Source organism: Hyaena hyaena, unplaced genomic scaffold, assembly GCF_003009895.1.
Source record: "Hyaena hyaena isolate Hyena2069 unplaced genomic scaffold, ASM300989v1 scaffold_94, whole genome shotgun sequence".
Classification (NCBI taxonomy): domain Eukaryota; kingdom Metazoa; phylum Chordata; class Mammalia; order Carnivora; family Hyaenidae; genus Hyaena; species Hyaena hyaena.
Window position 1 is genome coordinate 1,863,348 of NW_024080726.1, and position 20,816 is coordinate 1,884,163.

At 52.7% G+C, this 20,816-nt stretch overlaps 1 protein-coding gene across 4 annotated transcripts in view; it reads right to left on the minus strand.

The window, feature by feature from the left end:
- Window positions 1-18,563, minus strand: part of PIK3CD (phosphatidylinositol-4,5-bisphosphate 3-kinase catalytic subunit delta) — a 56,228-nt gene extending 37,665 nt beyond the window's left edge. For 3 of the 4 annotated variants that reach the window (XM_039234947.1, XM_039234941.1, XM_039234944.1), the window contains exon 1: window positions 18,484-18,563. The gene's annotated coding sequence lies outside the window, so the exon portion shown is untranslated. The remainder of the gene's footprint in view (window positions 1-18,483) is intronic. The other variant, XM_039234946.1, reaches the window with a different exon arrangement.
- Window positions 18,564-20,816: the final 2,253 nt, after the last annotated feature.

Here is a 20,816-nt window from a genome sequence, read left to right on the forward strand (position 1 = left end):
CCAGTTCCGGAACGTGATCCTCGTGGGAGCACACCGGGTCTTAGACCTCTTTGTATCTTTTAGAGAAGAAAAGCTATTCCTTGTTTGTGGAAAAGATCAACTGTGAATCCATATTGGGAGAAATTCGGGTAAGGGGATGAAGGGCAGTTCGTTGTGTGAGTCACACATCAAGGCGCATGAAAGATACGCCCTGGGGACTCACGCAACTGACCTTCTAGCCGCTCCACGTGAAGTTTCTAAATGTGTCTGAGAAGCCACTGAGGGCATGAAAATCAAAGGAAGGGCTAGGAAATTTTTTTAAAGTCGGGCTCCCATTTGAAGAAGGTAGAAAAACGAATTTGGCAGCATCAAAATAAACCTAATCACAGATGCACCTTGAAGATGGCTCAGTTCAGACCGGGAGAAGGCGGGGGGGGGGGGGGGGGGGGGGGGGGGGGGGGAGGCTTGTCCCAGCCACTGGGTTAGATCCACCGCGGTCAGTCCCAAGGTGCTAAACATCAGCACCAGAGATACAAAACTAAAAACGTGAGGGTGCCCAGGAGGCCCAGTCGGTTTAGCATCCAACTCTTGATTTCAGCTCAGGTCGTGATCCCAGGGTCATGGGATCAAGCCCCGTCTCCGGCTCTGAGCTGGGCATGGGGTCTCTCTCTTCCTCTGTCCCTCCCTACTGCTCGCTCTCTCTTGCTCCACCTAAAATAAAATTTAAAAAAAAAAAGAGAAGAGAAGAGGCACTAGAGTGGCTCAGTTTGTTAATGTCGGAGTCTTGGTTTCAGCTCAGATCATGATCTCAGGGCTTTGTGGGTTCAAGCCCCTGATCAGACTCTGCTGACAGTATGGAGCCTGCTTGGGATTCTCTCTTTCTCTCTGCTCCTCCCCAGCTTGCACTGTCTCTGTCTCTCAAAACATAAATAAATAAACTTAAAAAAAAAATCAGGGCGCCTGGGTGGCTCAGTCGGTTGAGCATCCAACTTCGGCTCAGGTCATGATCTCACGATTCGTGAATTCGAACCCCGCATTGGGCTCTGTGCTAACAGCTCAGAGCCTGAGCCTGCTACTGATTCTGTGTGTCCCTTTCTCTCTGCCCCTCCCCTGCTCATGATCGGTCACTCTCTGTCTCTCAAAAATAAAATAAAATGTTAAAAAAAAAAAATTGGTGGGGCACCCGGTTAAGCATCTGACTTCGGCTCAGGTCATGATCTCACCATTCATGGGTTCAAGCCCCAGGTCAGGCCCTGTGCTGACAGCTCAGAGCCTGGAGCCTGCTTCAGATTCTGTGTCTCCCTCTCTCTCGGCCCCTCCCCTGCTCTTACTCTGTCTCTCTCTCTCTCAAAAATAAATAAACATTTAAAAACAAACATCTAAAAAACAAACACTGTAAAAAAGCTAACAACAATATGGCCAGTTTACTGTGGAAGATTGAAGGAAGCAAATTCTTGAACACTCCTCCCATTGAGAGGCAGCCTCTCTGTCCCCTGCTCTGAAATCTGGGTGGGCTTGTGACTTCTTTAACCAAAAGAGTATAGACTGAGTGATGCTAAGTGACTTGAGAGGTTAGGTCGTAAAAGGCCACATGACGTCCGCCTTGGCTGTGAACCAGCACTTGCTCTCGGAGCTCTGAGCATCAGGAAGGCAGCGTGGCTGCCCCACCTTGCCATCCCCCCACGAAGGCCACGGCAGAAAGAGTTCCAGGTGTGGGCACTCAGGTGGACAGCCCCATCTGAGCCCAAACTTTGGGTCATCCCCAACCAAGCGACTAGACAGGAGTGAAGAAACTGCCAGAGGCTTCCAGCTCCCAAGCTGTTCAAGTTGGATCGTCTCCCCGGCTGACCCTGGGCACGCCGGAGCGGGGCCCAGCCGTCCTTCTGAGCCCTGCCTGAGTTTCTGACCCACGGAACAGGCGAGCATAACAAAAATTGCGGCTCTGTACCCCTGAGTTTGGTGTGGTTTCTTGGGCAGCAGCAGAAACGAGGAACTTGGATTATCTCCTTAAATACTCAGAACGACCCCACGAGACAGTTATCATTCTCCCCATGAACACACTAAGGGCCAAGGCCTCCTCAAAGCTACACAAGAAGTGACAGAACTATGGATCAGACCCGCCGTTAACCACCACCGGAAAGTCCTCACAACAAATCACCCGACTCCTTAGGGTAAGGAGGCTCGGTTTTTTAATGCGTGATACATGCCCCGTTTAATGTTTTTGTTTTTTTTTTTATTTCTGAAACAGGCTCCAGGCTCTGAGCTGGCAGTCAGCACAGAGCCCGACGCGGGGCTCGAACCCACGAACCGCGAGATCATGACCTAAGCGAAAGTCGGACGCTTAACCGACTAAGCCACCCAGGTGATACGTGCCCCGTTTAACAAGCCCTGATTCTGCCCCCTAGACGGCCTCTGGGAAAAGACACGGTCTCTAGTGGCTTCCGCTCCACGGTGTGACCCAGGGCCCTGCCGGGAAGCGACAGACCACACCGCGATAGGAAACCCAAAACCTGGTTGGTCGATTTGATAGAAATGCAAGTAGAATTCACAGACACGTGGAGAACTCATCTGTAAAAAATGATTCTATGGGAAGTGGGTAAATCGGGCGGCACCAAATGCAATGAATAGAATCACATGCTCAACTCCCCGGTTACAAATACAAGGCAAGACGGAAGAGGCCTAAACGGAGCTTGGAGCCCAGACAACCCGCAGTCGACCCAAGGCTCATTCAGAGGCAGCCCTGTGGGTCCTTCATGAACAATTGGCTGGGCGCCAGCTATCACCAAGGGCCATTCTCTGTATAAAACCATATCCACTTACTTACCCCTCCTGGTAGTCAGACCTCTTTGCAGCCCCCCACCCCCATATTATAGCAGCATTGGTCTATGTGACCACAAGAATATAGCAGAGTGATGACAGGTCACCTTCAAAGTTAGGTTCACAGAAACTGTGGGGCTTCGGTCTTGTGCTCTTTGTCTCATGTCTATGAGATAAGCCGGCTGCCATATTGTGAGGACACTCAAGCTGCTGGTGAAGAAGCCCGTGTGGGGGTGGGGCTGGGGGTGGGGCTGAGGGTGGAGATATCTGGCTATCAGCAGGCGAGTCACTGAGGCCTGCCGACAGACCAGCTTCGGACACCTTCAACCCCAGCTGGTTCCAGATTCTGGACCCCATGGAAACTGCGAGATGATAATTCGCGTTTGTTGTTTAAGCCACTAGGTTTTGGGGTGATTTGTCACACGGCAACAGATGACTCCTAAACCATCCGTGGTGACTATGCTCCTTGCCGGGTGGCCCAGCACCTGCTCCAGGCTTAGTACAACACAGGCTCCCTCAACGCTCACGGCCGAGTAAACGATCAGTACAAACAACCCCTCTACTGTAACTGTATGAGTCAGACATGTTTCTGAAGAAGAGGCAACAGGCTGAGTGAAAGAAACCGGCCACAAAAGACCACATCCTGTATGATTTCATTTACATGAAATGTCCAGAACAGGCAAGTCCATAGACACAGTAAATAGACCCGTGGTCGCCAAGGGCCGGGAGAGTGAGGAGGAATGGGAGTGAAGAGGTTTCTTTCTGGAATGATGGCGATGTTCTAGAATCAATTATATTGACAGTCGTGTAACTCTGGGGATGTATGAAGACCACGGAAATGTGCACATGAAGTGAAATATAGAGATTGTTTTATGGAGAGAGGAAGGAGCTCAGGCAAGGTCACGGTCCCGATAGGGAGTGGTGCCCAGGGAGGCTGGCCACCAGCAAGGCTGGGGAAACTTGCATTGGAGCCTCTCCCCATGCGGGGGGCAGAGACCAGGGTGCTAAGGTCTAAAGGTGGCTGACCCATGCCAAGGCGTCATGGTGTGGGACGCAGAGGGCCAGCTCCGCCCACTCTCCCCCTCCCCCCCCATCGACTTGGCAAGAGGAGCTTTGCCTGCAGCTCTTACAGGGAGACCCTGCCTGGTCTCCAGCTGCCCGCAGCCCCACATGCCGAGCCTGGACGCGACCCCGCACTCCCATCCTCTGGAGATGATACTACCTGCCAGTGATGTGCACGCAGGCCACAGAGACCCTTCCACCTGCCCAAGCCAAGCCCCTTCACCCAGAAGGGGGGCCCCAGAACCACAGGCTGCAACTGTCCCAGAGTTCAGCTGGCCCCATAAAGGAGCCGACCCTACAGGACAGAATCACCAAATGGTCCAGGGAGGTCGATCCTTGCTGAAAGCCCCCGCAGAAGGAGCCATGAAATTAAGACAAAAGAAAGGATTTAAAGATCACAGTAAACTTGAACGCGGTGCCTAAGAGGTGTTCAAGACTGAAAACAGAAGCAGCCTCAAAGCAGACTTAGAACAAGCTGTCGGACAAGCACGTCTCACAAAGACCACAGGGGTAGCTGGCATCTTCTGACCTTCTCTGGCCTTTGACATTGGTTTTGAGGTCAGCATCCCATAATGCAGAGAAGCCAGCACTTGGACCCAAACAGTCCTTTGGTACACCCTAATGAATCTAGGATGAACTTGGGGGCACCCAGGAGCCCTGTGACCTTATCCTGTACGAGCCTGTTTCTGGGGGAGTGGTCCATGATCTTTCAGCAGATTTTCAAAAGGATTTAAAATCTGAGAAAGATGGGGCACCTGGGTGGCTCAGTCGGTTAAGCGTCCGACTTCGGCTCAGGTCATGATCTCGTGGTCCATGGGTTCGAGCCCCGCATCAGGCTCTGTGCTGACAGCTAGCTCAGAGCATGGAGCCTGTTTCAGATTCTGTGTCTCCCTCTCTCTCTGCCCGTCCCCAGCTCATGCTCTGTCTCTCTCTGTCTCAAAAATAAATAAATGTTAAAAATAAAAAAAAAGAAATTTAAAAAAATAAATAAATAAAATCTGAGAAAGATGAGGAGCCCCCAGGTGATGGGAGCTTCTAGAATAGGTAGATGATGGATTTTTTTTTCCTTCCTTTGGCAGATCTGGACCTTACAAACATTTCATAACTAGCTGTATCGATTCTATACAATTAAAAAGTATATAGGGTCACCTGGGTGACTCAGTCAGTTAAGCTTCTGACTTCAGGTCATGACCTCACGGTTTGTGAATTCGAGCCCCGCGTGGGGCTCTGTGCTGACAGCTCAGAGCCTGGAGCCTGCTTTGCTTCTGTGTCTCCCTCTCTCTCTGACCCTCCCCTGCTCCTGCTCTGTCTCTCTCTCTCAAAAATGAATAAACATTTAAAAAGTTAATACATATATATACATATATATATATATATAGCATACATGCATACACACATTTCTAAAACCTAGCACATATTTAAAGAAAAAACACCCATATGCAAGGTCCCAGCCTACAATACCCAGAAGATCTAGACTTGCCTAATTTCAAGACCCCCAAATAATTAATTAATACCTTTTATTTATTTTCCTTCCTATTTTTTTCCTTTAATTTAAAGCCGAGTTAGTTAACATAGTATAACGGTTTCAGGGGTGGAATTCAGTGATTCATCACTTACTTACAACACCCAGTGCTCGTCCCAACAAGGCTCTCCTTTTAGCCCATCCCCCACCACCTCCCTCCGGCAAACCCTCAGTTTGTTCTCCGTGTTTAAGAATCTCTTATGGTTTGACTCCCTCTCTGTTTTTATCTTATTTTTCCTTCCCTTCCCCTATGGTCATCTGTGTTGTTTCTTCAGTTCCACATATGAATGAAATCATAGGATATTTATCTTTCTCTGACTTAATTCACTTAGTGCATAAGACACTCTAGTTCCATCCACATTGTTGTAAATGGCAAGATTTCATTTTTTGATCACCATGTAATATTCCAATTAATATCGACTAAAACCTGGGTGCCTGGGTGGCTCAGTCAGTTAAGCCTCCAACTTCTGCTCGGATCACGATCTCGCAGTTTGTGAGTTCGAGCCCCACATTGGGCTGGCTGCTGTCAGAGCAGAGCCTGCTTCGGTTCCTCTGCCCCTCTCTCTCCATCCCTCCCCTGCTCGTGCTCTCTCTCTCTCTCTGTCAAAAATAAACATTAAAAATATATCTTTGGGGCGTCTGGGTGGCTCAGACAGTTAAGCGTCCAACTTCAGCTCAGGTCATGATCTCCTGGCTCGTGGGTTTGAGCCCTGAGTCAGGATCTGTGCTGACAGCTCAGAGCCAGGAGCCTGCTTCTGATTCTGGGTCTCCCTCCATCTCTGCCCCTCCCCCACTCATGCTTGCTGTCTCTCGCTCTCTCTCTCTCTCTCTCTCAAAAATAAACATTAAAATCAATCAATCTTTTAAAACTGAAAATTCGACTTCCCTTTTCTGTCCTGACCTAACCTGGTCACACACACACACACACACACACACACACGGTGGCCATGGAGATGGGCCCCCTTCTCGAGGGTCTCAAGCTCAGTGGCAGCCTGCCCCATTCCCCTGGCGTCTGCTGTGTAGCCGGCTGCCCGCCCGGGCACTCACCACTCCCGTTCCCCACCTGGCCACGGGCTTACGTGTCCCCTGTTCTCACGAGCCCCCCAATCCGCAGAGTGTTGAGGATGACACATGGTGCCTCTGAACACCTCCCATCATCCTTCGTCTGGTCAGTCTCTCCTTGGCAAGCGCCCCTCCCAGAGCAGGGCTCCGGGCCACTTCTGCCCGCGGGAGCGTCTGCGGTAAGTCTGGACTCTGTCCAGAGCAACAGCCTTGCATCGTTTGTCAGCAGCGCCCGTCCCTGGGCACCTGCCATCCGCCAGCAACCGTAGGCGCCTGATGTCTGTTCTCCCTTCCACTGCCCCGCCGAGCCCCTAAGGCGGCCCGTGTGTTTCGTACAAGAGGAAAGCGGGGCTCACGCAGGCTGCAGCTGCCCCGCTAACAAATGGGGGAGGCGGATCTGGATCCGGGGTGACTCAGGAGGCCTCTTAACCGCGGCGATGCGCCACCTCTCCTGGGTCAGCGAGAAGGAGCTGGAGTTGGGCCATCGGTTGAAAAGACACCCGAGGGGCGCCTGGGTGGCTTAGTCGGTTAAGCGTCCGACTTTCGCTTAGGTCATGATCTCACGGTTCGTGGGTTCGAGCCCCGCGTCGGGCTCTGTGCTGACTGCCAGCTCAGAGCCTGGAGCCTGTTTCAGAGTCTGTGACTCCCTCTCTCTCTGACCCTCCCCTGCTCACGCTGTCTCTCTCTCTCGTAGAAATAAATAAAACATTTAAAAAAAAAGACACCAGAGTCCTGCTGCCCCGACTGTGTCACGCGCCTGCTTGAGGGACTCTCACGTGGGCTTCCGGGCTTCCCGCAAAACGTTCAAGAGTTGGGCGAGGAAGCGATGGAGATTTCGGACGCCAGGCCCTGCTTCCTCGGGACCGAGGGGCAGAAGGGACACCACTGGGCAGGCGGGGGCGGGGCTGGGCACAGAAGCTGCATTCTCGTGGCCTCTCTGCCTGTAGAGGCCCAGAGCCCAGGATGCCAACTCCGCCAGACACGAAGAACCAGCAGGAATAGGGAAGGCTGCCCGGGCCCAGCTGAGTCCTGGGGGCGGAGGGGAAGGGTGAGAATGGGCTGGGAAACCCCTCTGCGAGGCCACTGGCTCCCAGAGGCCCGGCCCCTCCTCCTGCCTGGGGTCCAGACCCCCGGCCCCAGCCAAGTGCTCCCTCCCAAACGCAGCCACATTTGGAGACAACACAGTACTGGGGTTGGGAACAGGTCCTGCCACTTCCTAGCTGGGCAATACCTAAGTAAGCCACTAAGCCTTTCCGTGACTCAGTTTCCCCATCTATATAGCAGAGATCACAATAGTACTTATAAGAATAAATTCGTAGGGGTGCCTGGGCAGCTCAGTTGGTTAAGTGTCCGACTCCAGATCTCGGCTCAGATCATGATCTCGCGATTTGTGGGATCGAGCCCCGCACGAATGGGGTTCCATGCAGACAGAAGCCTGCTTGGGATTCTCTCTCTGACCCTCCCCTGCTCACGCTGTCTCTCTATCTCTCCTAGAAGTAAATAAAACATTAAAAAAAAAGAAAAGAAAAGAAAAGAAGCAGGTGAAATATGGGTGTATAAAGATAGAGCTCTTTCCTTGACAATGAAGCAGAACCTTTTAGAAACCCAATGAGGAGCCACTAAAACAAACCTCCCACCTCATTAGAATGGCCAAGGCAGAAAAAAGTTTGATAACTGATAAAAGTTTACAGGGACCGTCCCCTACGGTGGGTCCTCTGCAGGAAGGACGGGCCTGCTCAGAATGAAGCCCTGGGCCTTGCATTAGTACATCCATGAACCCATGTACATATACATGTCTTAAATGAAAATGTCTGGATTTCAAGGGTAGCATTTTTTTTTTTTTTTTTTGTTACTTACTTATTTTGAGACAGAAAGTGAGTGTGAGTGGGAGAGGGGCAGAGAGAGAGGGGGATAGAAGTTCCAAAGCGGACTCTGCGCTGACAGCAGAGACCCAGACACGGGGCACGAACTCACAAACCGTGAGATTGTGACCTGAGCTAAAGTTGGATGCTTAACCAACTGAGCCAAGCAGGCGCCCTTGAAGGGTAGCATTTTATTTTTAAAAATTTTTTAATGTTTATTTTTGACACAGAGACAGACCGCGAGCAGGCAGAGAGAGAGGGAGACACAGAATTTGAAGCAGGCTCCAGACTCTGAGCTGTCAGCACAGAGCCGGACGCGGGGCTCGAACCCATGAACCGTGAGATTATGACCTGAGCAGAAGTCGGACGCTTAACCGACCGAGGCCCCCAGGCGTCCCTGAAGGGTAGCATTTTAATACTCTCTACATAAGCCAGAGTTTCAGCCACTCAACCAACGAATCACATAGGAGAAAAGGACTCCTATTAAACTGTGCATTTCTTGTCCGCGATTGCGGCCAATCATCTTTCGCGCCATTTTGCCCTAATCCACGCTTTTAAACTACGTGGGAGACACTGTCCTGGGAGCAGCAGAAGCCACAGGAGAAACACAAACGTCTTCCCAGAACGTCCATCTGACTCCATGTTTAGGGGAAATATTCCTCACGTCAAAACAAACACGGGATTCTCATGGAATAGAATGTAAAATTAACATTCGTGTTAAAAATAAAACACAGCTCTAGCAAAGCTTCAAAGAGAGGTCATGGCTGGAGTGGGCTGCAGCAGGCCAGGGCGGCACATCCCATCCCCTCTAGCTGGAGAAGCTTGGTCCCTGAGGGTCAAGGTCATTGCCAGCCGCCCGACCATCGCCCAACCACTTTCCCACAAACCTGCAGCATCTGAGCTCCTGGGATGGCGGCACCCAGGGCAGCTTGCCCACTCGGTAGCCCCCATCCCGCTGCTGCCACTCACAGATGACAGAGCCAACAGTCCCCTGCCATAGCCACGGTCACTGGATGGCAGACCGACCTTACTAGCAGGCTGCTCTCGTCCGCCAATCCAGGTCAGGTGGGCTAGTCCAGGGACCACTCCTGCAACCCCTGCTCCCCGCCGGAAGGAAGAAATAGTCCGGAAAGATCTCACCCACTTAACCCTCAGGTCTTGTCCCCCCAAAGCTCCTTTAGACCCTAACGGGTTAGAAGAAGCTGGAAAAAAAAAAACCCTTTGGGCTTTGACACATCTCAGAGGAGCAGGCTGATCTCAAAGGACAAAGCATCCCAACCCTTACCTATAAAATGGTGGTATTGGGGCGCCTGGGTGGCTTAGTCGGTTAAGCATCCGACTTTCGCTTAGGTCATGATCTCGTGGTTCGTAGGTTCGAGCCCCGCGTCGGGCTCTGTGCTGACTGCCAGCTCAGAGCCTGGAGTCTGTTTCAGAGTCTGTGTCGCCCCCTCTCTCTGACCCTCCCTTGCTTACGCTGTCTCTCTCTCTCTCTCTCTCTCTCCTAGAAATAAATAAAAATATTTTTATTTTTTTTTAATATTTTTAAAAAATGGTGGTATTGGGGTGCCTGGGTGGCTCAGTCAGTTGGGTCCAACTCTTGACATCAGGTCATGACTGCAGGTCATCATCTCACAGTTCATGGGATCGAGCCCTGCGTTGGGCTCTGTGCAGAGCTCTCTGCACCATCAGGTGCAGAGCCTGCTTGGGATTCTCCCTCTCTCTCCACCCCTCCCCCACTTGTGTGTGCAAGCGTGAGTGTGCATGCATGTGCGTGCATGCACTTTCTCCCTCTCACTCTCAAAATAAATAAACTTTGAAATAAATAAGTAAATAAAATGGTGTTATTTAGTGCCACATGCTCTATGCATTCCTATGGGTCAGTCCTGGTGGGGGGGGGCAAATAATATAATGGGTGGAGAGACTTTACCGCACGAGCAAACTTTCACAGTCCGCGACAGAGGCGCCTGTCATTTAAAATCCACTCAGGCCCAGAACATAGGCTGCAAAGAATCATTCATCCGACGACAAAAATTGCAATTTTTGGAGAGCCCGTTACTTGTTACAGGTATTTCCTTATTTCTAATCTTCACGACAACCCAGAAAAGAGGTACTTGTCCCCAATTTTCAGAAGAAAACCTGGAGGGTCAGAGAGGGAAAGTAACCTGCAAAGTCATCCACGCATCAAGACTCAAAGCCAGGACCTGGACTGTCGCCTACAGTTATGACTTTTGACACTAACATTAAGTTCCTTTCTACCCAAGCATGAAACACTGTCCCTTGCACTGTGTTTCCCCCTAGAAATAGGAAGCCACACACGTCTTAAGAAACTACTGCAGGGGCGCCCAGGTGGCTCAGTCAGTTGGGCGTCCGACTCTTGATTTTGTCTCAGCTCATGATCTCACAGTTCATGAGTTCGAGCCCCGCAGGGGTTCTGCGCTGATGATGTAGAACCTGCTTGGGATTCTCTCTCTTCCAATCTCTCTGCCCCTCCCTGCCCCGTAAATAAATAAACGTTAAAAAAAAAAAAAACCTACCACATATTTGAAGAGCTGCTGCACTTAATTTAAAAAAGGACCACAATTCATGGCTGGTTTCCAAATGACAGAAGATGAGCTGTGTTATTCAGATATTCACCGCATCACACAACAGGGAAGGAACAAAGATTCAGAACTCGGTGATCTGGCTGGTGCCAAAAGGCACCAGAAACAGGCGGTGTGGCCTTGCTTGTCCATTCATTGGCTCTGAACATAGAGACTGGTGAGGGCGGGGAAGTTGAGGGTTTTGGGTGTTTTTCCCCCGAAAAGAAACTTCTCAAGAAGAGGTTATTTGAGACCCAGATCTCGGTTTCATTAACTTCCTCCTCAGACCCAGGTCGGCAGCAGAGGCACACGCATGTGTAAGCATGTGTGCCTGCTGACACCCGCCCTCATCTGGGGCTACCTGAGGTCCGTCCTGGAGGAGGGTGGCTCCCGCGCCCTCCGGGGGGGCTGCGAAAGGGGGCTCCATGGGCAGCAACCCATGATAGTGCCAAACCCAGGAGTCCTGCCCTTGAAACACCTGCCTCAGTTTCCTAAACTGTTTGAAGACGCATCTGGACGTCAACAGCTGGTCAGCCACCGAGATGAACTCTGGGCTCAACCATTAGCAAGTCTTTATGTACCATTTCCAGGACCACAGGGGGACAGGGTCCTGGAGAAACAGCCCCGTGGGGGTGTCCTGGTTCTGGGCAGCTGGCTGCCGGCCAGGGAGGACACACCCGACACGCAGTCACCTGCTTGCATTAGGGAGGCTCATGTCCAAATCCAACCAGACAGCCGAGGACATTGTCCACTTCATCAAGAGGACAGTGGTCAGCTCAGCTTCCTTCTAGGCCCGTCTAGGTTTGTAGCAGAAAACCGATCCCTGTGCTTATGACCTAAATCCCTTGGGCGTAAGTGTACACTGTCTCCCTTTGTTGAAACAAGAGGAATATTGAGGGGGAATGAAGACTTGTTAAATTAGAATAACGCTGAAAGCAGTAACCGCTACTACTTAACTGAATATCAGCTATGTGCTCTGTAATGTTCATTATCTAATCTATCTCATTGAATCCTTGACACATCCCTACAAATATGTCAAGTTAGCTTCATTTCACAGAAGAGGAAACGGAGGATCAGAGAAGCTAAGTAATCAACTCAAGGTCACACAGCCGGGAAGTGGGGAAGCTAAGGTTTTGAATCTGAATTCATCCAGTTCCCGAGTTCAAGGGTTTAACCGCGCATTCCGCTGTAGCCAATGTCATGTTATACACACACCTAGGGCCCAAAAGGAAGCGATCTAACCTCATTAGCAATAAAAGAAACATGTTATCTATGAGTAAAACATCTTTTCCCAGTATGATTCAATACTAGTGAACGAGCTGTGAAACTATCATGTATCATAGGATAAACTGATCCAGTCTTTCTCGGAAAACCATTTCTCAGGAAGAACCATGCAAATGTTCGCTGGCTTTAATAAAATAATTATTGAAAGTGGGAAAAGTCACATACCTGAAAATGTCAATGGCGGTATTTTGAGAGTCCCGTGTGCATGGGAACGGAGGCATGCACGCACTCGAGTGTGTGTGTGTGTGTGTGTCTGGAAGCAACATAAATGTCCCATAATGGAGGATTCTTGAGAAAATGATGGTGCCCCTTAGGATGCTCACCAGGCCACTGAAAAGGATGGCTTGTTACAAAGCAAAGTGGAAAAATGCCAATGAGCCCACATTAAGTGAAAAAAGCAAACCACAAAAACACATGGCTTGCTCCTCAAAAACTTAAGCACAGGATTACGAACCACATGATCCAGCAAATTCCACTGCTGGGCACACACCCAGAAGAATTCAGAGCAAGGATCTGAACAGATATCTGTAGACCCATGTTTGCAGGAGTCAAAGGATAGAAGCCACCCAGGTATCCACGGGCAGATGAAGGGATAAACATCCTGTGACCCAGACATACAGACAATGGAGCGTTTTTCCACCTTCAAGAGGAAGGAGTTCCAACATGTGCGGAGACATGGATGAACCTTGAGGACATTGTGCTAAGTGACATGCGCCAGTCACAAAAGAACACAGATTGTATGATTCCACTCGTATCAGGTGCAGAAGGCGGTCACATTCATAGAGACAGAAAGCAGAATGGCGGTTGCCAGATGGGGGTGGGGGAGGGAAGAAAGGGGCGTTATTGCTTAATGGGGACAGAGTTTCAATTCTGCAAAGATGAGAAAGCTCTGGAAATGGCAATCCTGCTTGCACAACACTATGAACACACTAAACGCTGCGGGGTTATATGTGGTCAAAACGTAAGTTTTCTTGTGTATATTTACAATTGAAACATAAAAATTAATATTCTTTATATTACTATAAAATATAAAAAATTTATATGGTGGCTCAGTCAGTTGAGTATTCGACTCTTTGTTTTTTGTTTTAGAATAATTGAGCATTCGGGGGCGCCTGGGTGGCTCAGTCGGTTAAGCGTCCGACTTTCGTCTCAGGTCACGATCTCACAGTTCGTGGGTTCGAGCCCCGCGTCCAGCTCTGCGCTGACGGTGCAAAGCTGGCTTGGGATTCTCTCGCTCTCCCTCCCCGAGCCCCTCCCCTTGTGCACGTGCCTTCTTTCTCCCTGTCTCTCAAAGTTGATAAAAATAACTACACTTAAAAAAAATAATATAAAAAAACACATGCTTACTAGGTACAACTATATTAAAAACGGACACCCCCACCCCACAAGACGGTAAAGGTAACTCACATTGGCAGTGTCTATGCTGTGTTAGTGGGATCATGATCCTTATGCAACCACCCACTATATACCAGCTCCTTCAAGGCATGGTGAGTTTTGCCGTGTGGCTCTGTGCCTGGCCCTTCACACGTGACGGCACATGAAATCTTACAAACTGATGGTCATTCCAGCGTTACCACTGGGGATTCTGAGGCTCAGAAGGGTTAAGTGATTTGCCGAAGGTCACTTAGCAGATAAAAAGAAGTTGAGATTAAAACCCAGCCTGGCTCCAAAGATAGGATTTTTTCTTCCACGCAGCAATCCTTCCACCCGGTCTGGACCCCACCCCACCAGACTTAAGTGACTTTTCAAAGTTTCAGGAGAAGGGCTATGATCTTGCCTCCCTGTTGATAAGAACATACTTCTCCCAGATTTCACAACCAGAGCAAAGAGTCGCAATGCACTCAGGCTCCCGTCGCGCCCCAGGGAGGGAGGAAGAGACCAGGAAGTCCTGGAGCAAGACTCCCTGATCTCGTCCCCTCATCCTCACCCTTAACCTCCTACAAGCGCCAGTGACTGGAATTGGGTGGGGGGGCTCCCGATCCCTTTCAGCAGCAGCCCCCCCCATCCCATAGCCGGGGCCAGACCCAGTAGCAAAACGGACCCCTGTGCCTGGGGGCTGCTCAACAGAGGAAACCCTGAAATGTCTGGGGCTGTGTGGCCCTAGATGGAGGGTGGGAGGTGCTGGCTGGGAGAGGCCCTGAGCAGAGAAAGAACTTGTTTTTGAAGAGAAAGAGGGAAGGTCAAGAGGGAGATGGAGAACTTAGAACTTGGTCTGTAGGTAGCTCCTTCAAGACCTGGGGCTGCCCTTAGGGCTGCCCTTGGACCAGTTCACAAAGCGAGGGAGGGGAGAGACTGGGAAAGCAGGGCCATCTGGTTCAGAGCAAGGATAACTGTGTTCAGCACCTTCCCAGAAGATCCTGTCCATCTGCAGCAGGGTGAAGGGTGGCCCTAAAAAGATATGTCCGTGTGTCAATGCTCGGAACCTGCGGATTATTGGGGAAAAACATGATGCAGAGAAAGGGTCTCTGCAAATGTAATTCACTTAAGGATGGGCCCCAAATCCAATGACAAGTCTCCTTTAAGAGAGAGCAGACCCAGACCCAGAGGAGAAGGCCCCGTGAAGAGGGCGCAGAGAGTGGAGTGACGATGGCCACCAGCCAAGGACAGCCCGGAGCCACCAGGAGCTGGGAGAGGCAGGAAGGATTCTTCCCTTGGCCCCTGGAAGCAGTAAGGCCTTGAGGACACCTTGACTCTGAACTTCTGAGCCCCAGAACTGTGAGAAAATAGATTTCTGCTGCTGTAAGCCACCAAGTGTGCGGTGATTTGTTACAGCGGCCACAGGAAACAAATACAGCATCATTCCAGGACATAAATCCAGCCCAGGCAGCTCTGCTCCCTTTCTGCCCCTGTTCCTCCCCTCCAGAACCGACACCCCCCCCCCGCCCGCCCGGCACCGCACCCCACTCTTCTGGCATTTTCTCCAAGTGGAACGCATTTCTCCCAACGTGAGTGAAACAGAGGCTAACTGAAATACCACTTTAGAAACGCCACACCCATTACTACCATCACTCTCCCTCCCTCTTGGCCCAGAAAGTAAGAGGCCTTGGGGAGCACCCATTTCTAGGAGAAGCCCGACCCTTATCTGAGGGAGCTGGGTCATCACTCCCGGGACGGAGGGGAGGGACTTCTCACACGCACACAGGCCACAGCAGCTGGAACTTTCACTGCACCGACCTCGGGCCCCAGGGGCTGTGCGGGCCCCCAGGGACGGGAGAGCAGGCCATATTTTGGTACAACCCACAGAAAGTCACGGTCTTTGTCTGCAAAGAAAGAGCGGGGCGGGAGGTTCCCGGGTTTTTAATTTTTTTTTCCATCTTGAAACCAGCAGCATTTCTGATATGATTGCGGGGGATTTCCGCCAACCAAATTAAAGAAAATTCAGCTTTAGCATTAGCTGCAAGGAGAGCGGAGTTTTGCAACCCTTGCCGTTTATGAAATACTGGCAGCGGCCAGGGGAGAATGTCTGCCTCCTTCCCGAACGACTCAGGCTCCTGCCATCCTTCTAGCCGGTGGTCAATTACCACACGCCTCCGCCAGCAGACCAGCGGGCACTACCCGGTCCCCCTGGAGCACTTCCCTCTGGATCTGCCCCGACAACAGCTTTGCTGGGAAACATGTCTGTCCCCTGGGGAGTGGCCGCAAGAGCTTTACTAAGGTCCCACGGTAAGGAAACATTTGGCGAGGCCCCACGCCCCATCACCAGACCCACAGAAGCAGCTGGCTTCTGGGAGGGAGGGAACTACTCTCTAAACAAAAATGGTTTTGAAAAATAAGCCAGTCAAAGGGGAATTGCTTCATGAGTTACACATTCACTTCTCCCTTTAACTGTGCAGTTGAAGAAAAAACAAGGTGAAGCAGGAACTGACCCCACAGTCACATCCCCACGAACCGCCCGGACACAGCAGCACTGGCAGCCCAGGCCAGCCGGGCCTGAGGTGGGTCGCTAAGTTTGTGTGGACTGTCTGTGTCTTGTGAGCCGCATACCCGCCACCCCAGGGGCTGGTACTCTCCCTGCCTTGTCAGCACCGTCCCTGTGAGGGGGATCCCAGCAAATACTTACGAGACACAGTAAAGAAAGAGAAGAGTCCTGCTGGAAGGGGACCGTGTGCATGGCCGAGGGCGCCTCGGGGGCACCTGCCCTAATTCCAGAAGCATCTATATTTGCAGAGTGGCCAGCACGGTTTCTGAACGTGGGCGGAGGAGGTGGGGCGAGTGGGACTCGGAAGAGGCAAGCCTGGTGGTCTTAGAAGCGGCAGCTGCCGACTCGTTTTCAAGAACACCGTTCCCCTCACTCTCCACCCCCGCACCCCAGAGTGTCCTCCATTACTTGTAGGATGTTGTCAAATGACCAAAGACCCAATCTCTGCATGCGCCAGGCAGTGCTCCAAGGAGGCAGGACGGACGGAATCCTGAAGTCAAGAAATCAAACCACAGCAGGGCGTGGAAGTGCTAAAGGGCTGGCAATTCTGTTCTAGAGAGCGGCAGAGAAAGTTCTGTTCCAATTCTCCTGCGTTTGGTGGCAGCCTTCTAAATCAGCAGATTCTTTATCCCCACTTGGGTCAGTCAAACCTGGTGGTTAAGGGCAGAAGAGGCTCTCGCGGGGTATTATCAAGGTGGTACCTTAGAGGCTGCATCTTTGAAAGGGCACCCACCTCCCCCCATCCCTACATCAAGAGAACTCTTAGGGATTATCTTCCTTAATCTCGGGGCCACAGAGCCGCCAGATGATCAGACACTTGGGCGGTGGAAGGCACTGGGGTTCTGGGTCAGCTACTTGTAAATTGTGTGGGTCTGCAAGCTTAACTTTTCTGGGCCTCAGTTTCCTCCACTGGAAAGTGGAGCCATCATTCAGGCCCTATGACTGTTTAACCGAAAACATATGTAAACTCGATCGATTCTTTGGGAGGGCTGGAGGGAGTCTCAAGGGCACCATTCACTTGACAGCAATCGGTCCCCGCTGCTGGGAGTGAGCAGTGGGATGAATCCTCGCTCCCCAAGTCCCCTGGGAGCAGGGACCTTTCTCTTCGAAGCCCCCCGCCCCCGGAAGGCACGCCTGCCCCACATGCACGCGCGACTAGGACATTTCTGAGGGTGGCGCGCGGCGGGGCTTTATGCAGGAGCCCAGGTGAAGAAGCCCCCCCCACTTGATAATCTTTTGGGGTTCGAGGCCCCAAGTCTCTCCTTCCAGGGGGCCTGATCGGCGTGAAAGCTGCTCAGTCATCTGAGAGCTTCCGAGCTCTCCATCCGCCAACTGCGCAGATCCCAAGGGCACCTCGGGGCGACCCGAGCCTCGGACGACCCCCAGCCTGGGCCGTCGTCCCAGGCGCCCCCACCGCAGCCCGGGAGATCGCAGCCCCACCCTCGCCCCCTCCGGGAGAGCACTGTTTGGGGGCTCACATCAGTCCCCTCCTTCCTCTCCCGACCCCAACTCCCCACCGGACCAGAGCACCACCGGCTCTGCGCCCTCACCCCCCTCAACCCCCGCGTCCCGGTCGCCACGAAGAGTCTGCCAGTTCCCCCCTCCTAGATTTCAAGGGAAGTGCAGAGAAGGAAGCCTAAATAAAAACAGGAAACCCGATTTTAAAAAAGAAGAAGCCTCTTTCTGACTGAATTACGGGTAAGAGTATTAAAAAGAAGGGTGGGGGGGGTGGGGGAAAGAGTCCGGAAATGCAAAGCTGGAGGCGGTTTTGCCGCCGTAACCCGGGCTCAGCCGCAGATCCGGGGGCTGGTCTCCGCCGGCGACTGCAGTAAACACGAGGCAAGCGGCGCCCTAGGCCCGGGGGCCCCCAGGCCCGCAGGGCGGGGCCGGAGGGGCGCGCCCGGCAGACTCGACTCCGGCTGCTCCCCCGTTGGGGCCCCGCTCGCCCGCGCCGGGGAGGGCGCGAAGGGCCAGGGCGCAGGGCAGGGTGCGCGCCCGTCTCCCCGCGCCCGGACGGGGGCACCGGGCCGCCCCGCTGGTGGGAGCGCGGCCGGGACGCCCCCTCGGCCTGCTCGCCAGCGCTCGGGGCAGGGCGCACGCGGCTGAGCGCTGCCCGGCTCCGCGCCCGCCGCTCCCAGGGACTCCCCGTCGGGCCCCGCTGGGCGCGCAGTAGCGGCGCAGGGAAGCTGTGCGCTCCCAGGTCCTGGCGGCCAGCCCCGGGGCGCAGCCCCTAGCCGGGCTCGCCAGACGCGGGAGGCGCGCCGTGCCGGGCGCACCGCTTGTGCGCGCCGGGAGACGCCAGCGAGCCCGTCCCCGAGGCCCCCCGAAGTCCCCGCAGCCCCTGGTCCCAGCGCTGTCCCCCCACCTCCCCAGACGCAGCCAGAGGCGAGCGCTTACCGGTCCCGGCGCGGCTGGCAGGCGCTGGGCGGCTCGGCCCGGCGGCCGCTGGGAGCCAGGGCGCTGGGCGCGAGTGAGCCTCGAGGGAGGGAGGCGGGGCGCGGTGGGGGCGCCCCGCCTGCTGACAGCCCGCACACTCCACTTCCCACTTTGTTTCCTTTTTACTTGCAACAGGAAAAACAACAGGTCCTCCGGCCGCCCGTCTGCCCCCCCAGCCCTCTCCACCCCCCAAATCCGCACCCCGTCTGCGGCCGTAGGAGCATCATCCCAGGTGTGTCTGGAAGCTGCATCTTGCCTTTCTTCAAAACAAGTTTTCTTTTTGTACGAAGGAAAACAACCAAATAAAGGTGCTAAAGCCCACGCCTTCGCATTCACACACCGAAGAATTTCCACGGTGACCAGTGAAAGGCTGGAGGGCGCGAGAGGGAGGCGGTAGCTGCAGATCTAGGCACCCCGGGAGTTTCCCCCCTCCAGCACCCCCTCCACCCAACCCCCCCAGCGCCGAGAGCGCAGTAACCGGCGCCGGGGAGGGTAATGAGACCTGGGAGACAGACTGAGCGCTAAGTTCCACGGGCTCAGCCCTGGAGGGAAAGCTGTGATCTCCGAGCTTGGGCAGTCAAGACCATGGAGGGGGTGTGGGAGTAGCCAGATTACAAAAGTGGTTTAGAAATCCTTCTAGGGTGTGATGGGGGAAGAGTCAGTCAATTGCTTACACGATGACTTTAAAGATCTAAGGCACCTGTTTGGTCCTCCTTGGAGAGATGCAGAAAGTGTTGCTTGGAAGAGAGGCTGTTTCTACCCAAGCACTGCGCTGGCCTCCCAGCTCCAGCGTGGACCCCGCTCTGGCTGCAGCAGAGGGAGGAGCAGAGCCCTGGGTTTCTAGCCAGAATAGGGAAAGAGGAATAGGTCACTGAAGGCTCCAGGGTTCTGAGATCTAGGCTGCAGGCTCTGGCCAGGTAGGAGGGACCATCGCATCCCCTTAGGGAAGAATGCTGTGTCTGTCCCCAGGAATGGACCCTGACATACACTTCTCAGCCAAACATCTGAGGCTCACAGCCTCACTCCCATACCCCAGGCCTGGCTTGCTGGCCCCTGGCAGAGGGAGATACTCCCAAGAGCCAGAAGAGAAATGGACATGTCAGAGAAAAAATCGGGTGGCAGGTTTAGCAGCCTGGGCTCTGAGGTTTCTGAACACCTGTCAGAGCCCTGCTTTTACTGGTCAGCAATTTAGAGTTTTACTCCATGGTTTTCAGAGGTCGGTGTAAGAAGCCATGGGATAGGGCGTGCTTTCATTCAGAAGAACTCTTCACTGAATATCTAATGACAGCCATTCACATCATGCTTGGTAACAGGCAAGTGGGGGAACCAAGGCTTGTCAGATGCTCAGCTGTGCTCCACACATCGTTATCTCTGATCCCTATGAGGGAAATCTTAGCCCCATTTTACAGATAAGAAAACCGAGGCTCAAGAAGGCTTAGTCACCTGGGCGCCACATAGTCACTGAGTGTCTGGCTGCGGCCTGACCAGGCCACGCTGCCTATGCCTCAGTCCGAGAAGCTTCATTTTCCTGGGGCGCCTGGGTGGCTCAGTCGGTTGAGCGTCCGACTTCGGCTCAGGTCAAGATCTCACAGTCTGTGGGTTCAAGCCCCCCACGTCACGCTCTGTGCTGACAGCTCAGAGCCCAGGGCCTACTTCAGATTTTGTGTCTCTCTCTGCCCCTCCCCTGCTTGTGCTCTCTCTCTCTCAAAAATAATTTTCTTTTAATTTAAAAAAATAAAAAATAGCGTGGGGGCGCTTGGGTGGCTTAGTCAGTTAAGCGTCCGACTTTCGCTTAGGTCATGATCTCGCGGTTTGTGGGTTCGAGCCCCGCGTTGGGCTCTGTGCTGACTGCCAGCTCAGAGCCTGGAGCCTATTTCAGAGTCTGTATCTCCCTCTCTCTGGCCCTCCCCTGCTCACGCTGTCTCTCTCTCTCTCTCTCCTAGAAATAAATAAAAATATTAGAAAAATAAAAAATAAAAAAAAACAAAAAATAATTTGAAAAAAGGAGCTTCGCATTCCTGAAAGCCCAGCACATTTCCCTTTAGACACTGTGCCCTCCCCGCGGTGCCTGCAGTGCCCGGAGATTCAGGCGGACTGTCACCCCAAGCACAGTCATCGCTAGATGGACTTGCCTCCTGCCTTCCTCTCTATGGTTTCTGATATCTCTTTTCTTATTTTATTTTTAACTATTGTCCCTGTGCGTTTGGAGGAAGCTACTTGAAGTTCCCTTTGAACCCGTAAACAAAAGAGACCTTCCACGGAGGAGGGTTGAGGGGAAAAGATGCCTCTTAGCT